Source organism: Dicentrarchus labrax, unplaced genomic scaffold, assembly GCF_905237075.1.
Source record: "Dicentrarchus labrax unplaced genomic scaffold, dlabrax2021, whole genome shotgun sequence".
NCBI lineage: Eukaryota > Metazoa > Chordata > Actinopteri > Moronidae > Dicentrarchus > Dicentrarchus labrax.
Window position 1 is genome coordinate 24,665,333 of NW_026136705.1, and position 12,640 is coordinate 24,677,972.

Genomic DNA, 12,640 nt, shown 5'->3' on the forward strand with positions numbered 1-12,640 from the left:
TCAAGGGGTTAAGCCAGCATGACTACACCTTCATCTGCAGCAGTTTCTCCTTGATGCTTGTGTCTCGTGTATAGGAACCATGTCAGCAGTAATGGAGGAGGTCCTCAAATCCTTTACTAGAGTAAAAGTGCCAAAACAACAATCTATAAATACTCCATTACATGTAAAAGTCCTGCATTCACTTAGTTAAAGTATCAAAAGTAAAACTTGTTCTGCAGAAAAACAGTCTGACTGAAAATTTATTTTTGTAACTACTTCATATATACTGTACTGCTATGTAGTTTAGTCCATGGGTTCCCAACCCAGGGGTCGAACCACCTCCAGAGGATCACAAGATACATCTGAGGGGTTGTAAGATGATTAATGGGACTGAAAAGAAGAAAAAACAAAGTGAAACCTTCTGAGTGGTTTAGAGGGGAAGTCTCTCTTTGGAGGAACTGCTAACAACTCATCTCAAACCTGGCTGCTGGATGTAGCCTTTAACAGACAGATATGAGAGTGGTCATCTCATCTAAAGGTCCAAAAAGCAAAACTTTTATTGAGGCAAAATAATTGAAAATACTGGATCTGTATGAGAAGATGACACACTATTCTCTCTATGTTCAGTAAATATTTAATATATGTATGTATTTATAAAGATCTCATTAAATGTAGCTTTAATAAACGAGTGAGATTTTTGGTCTTACTCAATCAGCTGAGGCAGCATATTTGAACTGCTGACTTTTTCATTTCAAGCTTTCACGTCTAGGGTTGCAAGGGACAATTATTTTCATTCGCCAACTAATCTGTTGTTTTTGATTCTTGTTTAGTCTAAAAAAATGTCAGAAAATAGTAAAAAAAATCCCCATCACAATTGGTTAGAGCAAATTCCTCGTCTTATCCAACTAACCATCTAAAACATCTAAATATCCAATTTCCAATCCTCACATCTGAGAAGCTGGAACCAATGAATGCTTGGAAATGTTCCTTGATTCATAAAGGTTATCAAAATGGTTGTTAATTAATCAACTAATAGATTAACTGACTTATTATTTCAGCCCCACACCCCTCTGTAACTGCTAGGCCACCATCATCTGTAGTCTGTTGAGGAGAAGGAGGAGTTTTAAGTGACCAGACAGCCCTTTCTACAAGGCCAAGCCAGGCCAGACCAGGCCAGATGTGGCCCCTTCAGATAACTGGCCTCAGCTGATGGACAGAAGCAGCAGGCAGCCAGGCCAGCCCTCCCATTAGTGAACCTCTTGGATTCTGGCTCCTTAATCCGTTTTCAGCTTCACCTACTAATTCTGCACCGCCAGCACTGCAGCCTACACACACACAAACTACACAGAGCCATGAGAACCAGAGGGAGACAGAAAGACGGGAAGGAATGAGGAAGAAAGAAGAGGCAGAGAAAGTGGGGAGGGCAGTTGGGGGGGGGTTTAAAGACAAACGGAGAGAGAAGAAGGGGCAGGAATAGAGCCAAGAATAGATGAGTGGGACGGACCAGGTGGGGATGCCTTTTTCCCTTTTTTTTGTGTGTAGACCATGAGACGGAAAAATAATAATTCTCCCCAAGCATAAATGTCTAGTGACTGACTGAGAACGACAGAAGGGGGAAGAGAGAGATGGAGTGGGGGTGAGTGAGAGAAGAAACCTCGAGCAGGAGAGAGGCTTTCTGGGCTTTTTCCAAGTAGCTGCTGTGCGTGATAGCGGACCATATTTCTCCTCTAGTGTGTGAATCGCTGTTTCACTCCCTCGACATGTGGTGGATGGGGCTGGCGGACCAGTAGTTGCAATCTGATACTGCCAAATAAAGATAACAAGGTCACAGAAAGTCAATCTTGACTTAAGTCTGCCTTTGGAGTCTCCAGGGGGAGTGCACGGGCCAGCGTTTAGCATGTGGGCTCGTCTGTTGTGGGATTCACTGCAGACACGGTGCTGATAGTAATCACAGTGTGCGCTTGATGCCAAAAAGCAACCAGGAGCTTAACATTTGCAGAGACATTAGTATGGCATTTGTTATTTGATCAAATGCACCCCGTTTGTACATTCTCCATGTGGTGCAACAGTAACTACTGAACGATGGCTGACTGTTCTCATCTGTGTGAACAGAAACATATTGTTGTCTGTTTTGCTGATAAATGGCAGTTTCACGCTGTCTTCTTCCATTTAAAAGACAAGTTGTCAGGAGGACTTTTTTTGTAAAAAAAAAAAAGGAAAACACATTTTCTCCGGGATACGAGGGATCACAGTAATGGTTGTCATACTGAGTAAGAGTGAAGTAAAGTGTCAGCAACACAGAAGCTGCCTAATAAAGACATCCATTACAATCGACAACTTTTCATGAGCTAAGAAGAAGAAAACGTTTTTAGCTTTGTGCATTTTTGAAATAGTCCAACAGGATTGTAAATGTCTTATGTAACATAAGAAGAAGGAGAATTTTGCTTTGCGTTTGCTTATGGTTTTCACAGGAACAGTGTATAATCTCTCAGAACTTTAAAAATCCCCCTCGACCTAAAAATATGTTTTTCTTCTTGTTCCTACAGTTGGATGTTTGAGCTTCACTGAGCCGAATGATGTATGTGCAGAGCTTGACACTAGAAATATGTTTTCACATTCATCTGTTGAAAGTAGAAAGTTTCTCTGTGCTCAGAGAAATTCTGATTTTTAAGGGGCGGGGCCTACGAGAGTGGGTTGGTTAGGGAAGTCACTCCTGGTCCAGTATGCAATTTATATAAGTGTGATATAGAAACTTGAAGCCTCCAATGCAGAATGGACTTTACAGTGCAGTAGGAGACATCTTGAACACAGCTTGTATATTCATAGATTCTGTCATTTTAAATGAGGAAGGAGTAGATCAGTGGTTTACACAGTGGGAGTGGTGTCTCCAGCAATAAGGTGAATCATTTATTTTTCCTATAATTCCATCCATAAGTAACACAATGACAATATTTTGGTGTTGGTTACATAGACTCATAAATAGATAGATAGTGTGGTAATGCCAGTATAGTATAGTAGAGGATGCGTTTTTAAAGATTTTAAAGTGGTTTTTAAAAACAAACAAAAAAAGAACAATGTATTAAGACACACATTTATGTTCCAAGCAGACAACTGCCATATGTCGTAATTCATATCTGGAGGGGATCTTTAACCAAAGTGAACTCATTTTGTTTTATGGGTGTCAAAATTAAGTTCATTTGTTTTTTGTGTATATAAATTGTTGACAATACTAACAGTCTGCTATACTTATGCGCAGCGGTGCTTTGAGGTAAATACTAAAATGAGATTGCTGACATTCTTGCAATCTTACACAGGTATACTGTTTACCATGTTCACAATCTTAGCATTAACATGCTAACATTTGCTAATTTGCACTAAACACAAAGTGTGAGGCTGATGGGAATGTCAAAGTATTAGACAAAATGTAAATTTTGATCCCCTAACTTTTCACCTACTGCCATCATCAGGTCAAGTTAATACAATCCATCCTGAGGGGAACATTAATATCTTAATGTCATAGGAATCCATCCAACAGTTATCGAGACATTACTAAAAAACAAAAATGTCATGGTGGCGCTAGAGGAATAGTCATGGGTTGTCCTCTGTAGAACATTTATGTACAAGATCCATCTACAAGTAATGAGATAATTCATTCTACCTTTGGTCTGGGGCTGATTCTCTAAATGCTACAGGACACAATGATATTTTAGACAACAGTGCCCTGAGCCCAGCCAGGACTTTCTGCCCGACATTGGTGGCCGACTTCACTCATGCTCTTGAGGCTGAATGAGAGCCAGTCGTTCCAGCCAGGTTCCAACATCTGGTGGGCAGCCTTCCCAGTTGAGTGAAAGCTGTTATAGGAGCATATTAAAGGTCCAGTGTGTAACATTTAGGAGGATCTATTGGCAAAAATGAAATATAATAGTCATCGGTATGTTTTCATTAGTGTCTAATCACCTGAATATAGGTCTACAGACACCGTAGGTCATTTCCATGGAGTCCTCCATGTAGAACTGCCATGTTTCTACAGTAGCCCAGAACGAACAGAACAAACCAAACACTGACTGTAGTGTTTGCAGCCACTGTAGTTTCTCCTACAATCTCCACAGCCCGTCCTCATTCCAAAGTCATCAAATATAAGTGGTGTTCAGTTGGTTGCAATCTGAAACTTCACAGCTAGATGCCTACTAAATCCTACACACTGGTCCTTTAATACCTATGGTTTTGAATGAAATGTTCCACAATCAATCACAATGTACTTTTGACCATAGGCACTGTAGCATTTGATGTACAGTGTATTCCATAAGGTGTATTAGCCACAGGCCACTTTCTGTCGTTCCCAGTGATTTCCTACATCTCCCAGAATTCATGGCAACCCCCAGCAGGTGGGTGTTTCAAAGAGAACAACAGTTAGCCCTGTTTTTTATGCCTGCCAATGAAAGTACAGTAAGTAACCGTGCACACAGCTGTTTTTGAGGCGTTTTGATGAGCTAAGAACTCAGATAATTGGCTTCCTATTAAAATAAATACAGTATGTTGAATGAGATCCTTCATACAGTAGGCTTCATTCTTCACTCAGCCACCTACAGCTCCCTTTAGTCTGTTTTAAGCACAGACACACACAAAAAACTTGGCTGTGAAATCACTACAGTTCGACTCAGCACGGTCACTAATCCCAAAATGACTGTCATGTGTCAGCTTTGTCAGAATTACTGCGGTACTGAGACAGAGTCTTGGCAGTAATTACATAATTTTCTCAGGACACATATAATCATAGTAATTCATGCTGTTGTACTTTGGCTTGCAACAGCATGCAGGTATTGGCCAAATGCAATTTTGACTGTGTGATCCAATATTTTGTTATAAATCTTTAGCTCCATAAATCAAAGTGTGTCTCTTTGCAGCACAGCATAAACGTTGACTTGTTATAGCAGGTAATATTAGATTAATTTGGTTGATTTTAGGCTGATTAAATTAAAATATATTGATAAGGTAGTATATTTAACTTTGGATACATGCTCATCAGCTTTAGGTCATATCATTTAAGTGAAAATGCAATGAAATAGAGGAACAGGATGAAAGATGTTTGGCCAATGCTCGTATCCAGAAGGATTTGAGTGTTGGTGTCTTGTTCAAGGACTTTTTGTTGGACACAGCAAGAGATACTGAGAGCTTCCTCATCCAACCTGCTGTTTGCCTTTTGAATACTTTTTGGTCAGGTCCACATAGTAACTTATAATTATGTAACAATATGCCTTCTTTGACCGTGCTTCACTTAAGGAATACTCACCACAGGTCCAGTACATAATACAAGCCAAAAAGCATCACACCAGTTATATACTTTAATATTTTACTTACAGTCAACAAATTCCACAAAAAAACAACAATGTGTTAGTCCATCTCTCAACAACTTTCCACCTTCCATACTCTCTCTGTGACTCTCAGCCCCAAGCCCAGTGGCTCCTACTGAATGTGTAAATCTTTAAAAATGGGTCACAAATATATACTTTTAAAAAAGCATGGTCATTTATTTGTATATTTTAGCCAAAGTTACTCAAACTATAAGTAAAAGTGCATTTGTTGGTGACCATTTCAAGCTGTGGATTAACACACACTTGGAGTTTTAGTGTGTATTTTCAGCAGTGGGACAGTAAATGTGGAAGTTACACTAAATAAACCACATGCAGTGCAAATTCTTACAGTAATGTGGGAACACACAAATAAGATATATAAGGCTTGAAAACTGTCTTTATTGAACTATTTTGCCACCAGAGATTTCATAAAGAGCAATAATGGTTGTAGATGCCAACACCAATTGCTCCAACATCATCTTCTTCAGGTTTTATTGGTCGATTGCAATCTCAATTTACAGGCACACCCTGTCGCCATCTTCTGAACTGGAGTATGGTGCCACCCTCCTGAACCACCCCTTATATACCCTGAAACTAATTGGAGTGGACTACACCACTAGTAGGGAAGAAACACTTATCTAAAGATAATAACTTGGCCACATAGATATTTAATTTTACAGTTTTGTTCACAAATCTTCAGGAAATTACAGCACCAAACATAAATGTAACCATGAGCTTCAGAAAAGCACCTTTAATCAAAAACAGACATACGTACCCCCCTCCTTTCTGCAAACATGGTAGAACCAGGAAGTATAAATGGATGTTAGTTTCTGGACAGATCCTTTTGCCTGAGGACCAGAAAGAAGGTAAGATGGTGTGTTAGCAGTACAGCTTACTATTAAACAGACAGTCAAACACGCCTGGTTGTGGTAGCTACTGGTCCACTCGATGGCTTGTTTCATACTAACTTCCATGGCTGCCAAGAACTGCAGACTCATGAAACCTTAAAGAGACCATCCTTGCCCCTTTTCTACAATAAAACACAGGTTTTGTCATCTCACAACTAAGAAAATGGCAATGGCCAAATCCATTAACAAAAATGTTTGTCATGTGCTATAGTAGCCAAATGCTCATCTCTGCAAGGTTGATACCTGCCCAGGCTGTGCTTACCATGTGATATCAAGTGATGGTGATGAAGTATACTGTAAATGAGGTTATGGAACATGATCTTTAAACCAGACTATGAGGGTTTTATGTCCAGTTCAAGGGTTGTGAGGGTGAGACTGTTTTGCCCTCATGTCATGTAGGCCATACTCAATTTATCTCTCTAGTTTGAGAGCACCATGACATACTACTTCTAAAAGTAGAGATTCCACTGAATTAAGAATAGCAAAAGTATTTTTATTTGAAAGTTTAAACTGTACATCTGGGCGTTAATATAAGTAAGGTTGGCCACCATAAATTCCTAAAGTTTTAAATGGAGCTTGCTGTGATATCTGCAAAAGATAGAACACTGTTTTAGGGCTACAATCAGTTTGGTGTATATGGTCATTCTCCTAGTTATCAAATCAATACCTCACCTCTTAGCAGAATAAGATATTTAATCTGTAAAATGAATAATCTCTTTTCTGGGTAAAGACACTATAAAAATAGAATACAATTGATATTTTTATGTGATATCACTTATACTAGAAAACTACCCTAAATATATTAGCACCTTACTGACAGGTGTTTATATAATTTTGTATAACCCATTTTATATCAATTAGGGCAGGCTAAATTCATGGCAACACCTCTCTGTAGAATACAAAACATGAAAAATTTCATGACTGTAGGATTTATTGCAGGTCTGTTTTAGACTGCATTCATTTTAGCTAGGTGTACCTAATAAACTGGCAACTGAGTGTACAATGATTTCAATGTTAATTTCACTCCACACAGAAGAGTGTGGTAAAGAAAATGGGGTCCCTTAAATTGCAACGCACACGCAGTCATGTGATTGGTGAACGTCTCATTCCAAAACCGCTGTCATAAATGTACTGTTTCCCCTCCTCTGGGAAGTCTTTCCACAAGATTTTGGAACCTGGCAGGATGTTCTTCCACACCAAATTGGGAAATCATTTCTGTAAATACCTGGCTTTGTGCAGGGGGGCATGGTCGTGTTGAAAGCAAAAAAGGTATTCTGCAAACTACTGTGTGCTGTAGCTTAAAGATTTCCACAAATGACCCTTCCTAAGTCCCGCCCCTTTTTGCTGTGTACTCCAATAACAGCTGAGTAAGCCTAGGTCATAACCTCAGTCAACTTGATCTTTTCCTGTACTTTGATATGCCATGTGCTAGGCTTGTCTATGTTGAAAAGACAACCATATTTTTGTTAGTGAACTATTGATTGGTGTAAATTTGCTAGTTTGTTAGCTAGTGTTTTGATAAGACCATATATCTGTCACTTATCTTTTAACCATCTTCAAAATGTGGATGTCTTTAAAAAAATAGGCATGCCTAGCAAATACCTGCAAGAAACAAGTTATTGTTGTAACTGCTATTGGAGCGCAGATCAAAAACAGGTGGGATTTAAGAGGGGGCCAGTTGGAATTAACTTACCTAGCCCAAACTAGCAAAAACAGAAGTGTCCACATACCTCTGGTCATATAGAGATCAAGGCAGATTCCTAGAAGCTGTAAATGTTCTGCTTCAGTGGTCTTATTGTACCTTCCCCCTATAATTGAATACAAAATGTTGTCTTTATATGCACCTCCTTCTCAGATGTATACACAGGAAACAATCTATCCAGAGGAATGTGACTTCTGGTACATGGGGCTTACATTTGAACATTTCAGTCACAATCGGTCAGCCTTGTGTCACTCACCTCTGGCCGTTGCCATAAGTGTATAACCCGTGACAGCCTGGCTGAACCGCAGTTAGCTCGCATCGCAATGAGACAGAAAGCCAAACGGTGATTTAATGGTGTGTACTTTGGAGACGCCTCTGTTCAGTGAAAACTGAAAAAAAGGAGATAAGATAACCCAAAGTGCGTTTGAAACAAACAAAAGCAAAACATGCAACATCTTGAGTTACTGTTTGTGATGTAGTGTGTTTCATGGCAACATTAATCCTAAAGCAATCAAATGTGAGCAGCAGTTCAGGATTCAGCCTGTTGGTTCAGAGTGGAGGGAAGGAGTTTTGTTCTCTGCTAGATTTGAGAAACCTTTGTAATAAAAGAAATGGTTGGTCCTCCAGGCGTATGTTGTGCAGCTATAAAAGACCATACAGCATGTTTAACAATTACTAATCGTGTATGTTTGACTGTCTCTCAGACATTTTTCTGGAAAGTTCTTAAGACTGAAATCATTTTTTCCTCCACTTCAGCCATTACTTTGTTTGACTGAAATATGGTATCAAAATCAACCTGCAGAGACTTGAAACACGCGTTTAGAAGTGGTTCTGTAAATGAGTCATCTATCACAGTGAGTGTCTGCTTTTATCCATTGATTGGAGGATCTGCACTGCATTACAACAAAATAACTAATAAAAACAACAAGATGCTCGTGGGTGGATGAATCATGTGCATGTTTCAGGTCCTTGCAATTTAAATTTCATACCTATGGTTTGCTGTAGAAAATGGTCAGCCATAGTGTAGTTTAGTATTTACTGTACTGATTTTTGTGGGGTGCAGCCTTATACACCCAGAGAGATAAAGTCACTCTTAAGAGATGACGGATGGTGCTACCATGTCCTAATTGACCCCTGCTGCTATTGTATGATTACAGGGTCAGTGTTATATTAGAGACTAGGTATATAAACTACAGGTTTGCATCTAAACAGGGACTTGGTGTGTTTATATGCAGCAGCTGCAGTGCAGGTTTCAGGGGATCAGATGAGCTGCTGCAGGGAACTGGTGGCAGCAGCAGAGAACTAACAGAAGCTGAGCAGCATTGTATTAATAGCTGAGGGAAGGCCTCAGTTTAGCAGTGCTTGTTTTCTTAATTACGGTACACCAGATGGGCGTGGTTGTATAGAGACTATTCGGATGTCAGTCACAGAAGTTTGTCTTTTATTACGTCATGGTGGTATTTAGTGGGTAATTCTGCATGTCAAACAGATGATCTATGTAACTGTGGCTAATGGCTGTGCCACCATAATGAAGACAGCTTTAATTGTTGAAAAGGAGGTCGGGTGCTGCCTCCTATATGCAACTATTAAACATATCTGCAAATATTTGACTCTGGCTTCTCGGTTTCTTTACTGGATTTCCTTCATAGTCGACTATAGAACCTCAGGCATGGCTGTTCTAACGTCTTAGGGGGCCCCATATTGGCCCCAACACTTAATGCCCTCATGGCAGCTTCATTATTTGACCAGAGACCAGCTAGAGGGTTAATGTGAAACACCAGCTTTATTGGAGTCAGTTTGCTGTTATTTCATTAAATTACTTGTATTAAGGAATATGCACTTACTGAACCTTACTTTGTTTATATTTCTGACTTGGATTTTGAATACTTGTGATTGATGTCTTTATAGTTGTAAATATATTATTATATTTGCACTCTTTACTCCTTTTGTACTGCAACTTCTGCACAACATGAATACAGTTCTATCTTATCTTAACATAACAATAATGCAGGACCTGCCTTTGTTGATATTCGGTGTGCAAATTCTCAAACAAATTTGTGCCAAACTTGCAGGCAGTGCACTTTTGGCCGCTGGGGGAAGTTGCTTGCTTTGCCTGGCTGGTAATTCAGACTTGCCTCACTGTGCACTGGTGTGGCCAGTAGGAGCACAGTCAAATACTAAAGGAGCCTTGTGGAAAGCCAATATTGTTTAAATAATCTAATCTGAATTTCTTCATACTTTTTTTGTTTTTATGTTGCAGTTAATTTAGAGTGATTTCAATGATGCAGCCCTCCCTCTTGCTGCAGTGACCTACGGTTGTGGGGCTGCAACTAATAAAAATGTTCTTGTCTAACTTGTTCTCATCTTTTCTCCTGATGTTTTGTATCAGTGTAATCACGTATTTGTGTCCTGCGAAGTTTAAGCTCTTTCTCACGCACACACATTTAATCATCAGTTATCACTGCGTGTTCAATTAAGTCACTTTTATGAGAGAAATTATCCTGGGTTCAAACATATGGCTACATGTCAGGCTGTTCTATTCTATTCTTTCGCTGTTTCTTCAATAATTCAGGGGAAGTGGGGATTTCCTTACGAGAGAAAGACTAGTTCAAATATTTACCGGCTATAAAGCGGCGTGTTGAACTTTGCCCTCCAGGTTCAGGCGCGTTCCCGCTGCCCGTGCGGTTTTTTATTTATAACTGGTAACATTTTACGACACCGTGCGCGCTTTGTTGTTGTTACCAATCACCGTGAGCCTCGAGTGCGCTTTGTCCTCACGTCAAACATTTCCAAATCAAAGCGGATAGCTGCAATTACAGCCAGTGCGCATGCCCGCTCTGAGTAAACGTCCCCCCCCTCCCGTGCACGCGGGCGCGCCCTAGGAAAGAATTTGAAGCCGCGCGCGCTGCTGTTACTGTTGTGACTTGTTATGAATGGTGAACCTCAACGACAAAAGAGCTTCAGTCAACCTGTGACAGGGTTGGAGAAATAAATTTAAAAAAAGGCAGCATATGAAAATATATGGGGATTAAAAATCACCAAAACCCACCTAAAGTCTGCATGAACTGTTCAGTGCTACAGTCTCCCTACATGTTAAAGTAAAATATAATAGAATATAGAACCACTATGAGATCAATTCACTAACAAAGCAACCAAATGTCAAGAAACTTATAAGGGCCAGTAACACCATGGTGAAATATATATTGTAAAGGATATTCCAAAGCTAATAGATTAATTTCCCCCAAAGGCTCCATTTGACTGTACACACAAGTCAAGAGGAAATATTTTTAACGTGCTATAGAAGGATAATTATGAAAAAGAAACATCATTAAGTCAAAAAACTCAAGTTTGAGTGCCAGACACACACTGGTAAAATATTATAGGGATATTACGTAGCCATTAGAAGAGATAAATTAACCCAAATAAAGCCCCCGAAGGCCAAGAGAAACTCACTTTTTAGTGTCAAACACATTAATATTAAAATGTAGGACACATTTGTCCAAGCAGGCATATTATAGGGACTAGAATAATCACAAAAACCAGCAGGTCAAATTAAACTTATACTTTTGAGCGTAAGACATGCTTCAGGTTACAGTAAAAGTAGTATTATAGGTACTTTAAGAGACATAAAGACACGTTGAGGTCAACACACTTAAGATAAAATATTATAGAGCTTCTATGGGAGAGTAATTACCAAAAAGTTACAATAAGGTCAAGATGGACTAAGTGTCACAGGCACCCTTCAGTTTATGGTCAAATATTTTTAAAGGGCTATAATACAAAAGGGCAACATGGTTAAAATAAACAAACTTTTAACAAGCCTATTATGTTGCGCATTCATAGGTAGAATAAATGAATATTAGTGTAGAAAATTTAAATGGCAACAGTAAGGAATTAACTGTACACTGTATTTTCTATTAATATTAGGATGGGAGGGTTTAATAATAAAGTTAAATCTTACTATTATGCCTATAGACATGGTTCACATTTGAGTTTGTTGGTCTAAATAACTCGTGCAGTAATTCCTCAGGTTATCATGAGCTGTTTTATTAATCATTAGAAGCTTTACATTTGCTGGTCTATTAAAGTGTTGCCTCTTAATCCCAACATCCTCCCTTCACAGAGCACTATCAGTCAAAGCACACAATCATTACTGCTACATTTGTGCTGCGCGCTAATATCAGCCTGACGGTGAGTAATATAGATATGGGGATCTCTGCAGGTGTCAGGAAACAAGATATGGTATTGATTGAATTTATTTTGTTTGCACTCGGACAAACGAGCCGCGGGATTGTCGCCAAAAGGAGGAATATACAGTTTTAGAGGAGTTTGATGAATTGTGCGTCCTTTTTATTTTTTTTGGTTTCTGCAGCTCAAAAGAAATAAATTCAACCCGCATGAGATGCTTTTTTTTTTTTTTTGTTTTGTTTTTTTTATCCTGTGACTAGTGTAAGGAAATTGAGATTGGATATAACATGCAACACTGCACCACCTACAGTATGTTTCTCAAAATGGGAGCCTGGTTGAAATGTAATCTTGTATTATAGTGTGAGAGCAAAATTAAAAAACAAAACAAAATCTATGTCGACATGTTTCTATATCATAAAATAACACGCATCAGAGGCTCATGTAGGACCATTTTCTGCACTGAACGGTGAAATTGTGATTACCATATAACAGCCCATAATAAAGTAAGGATT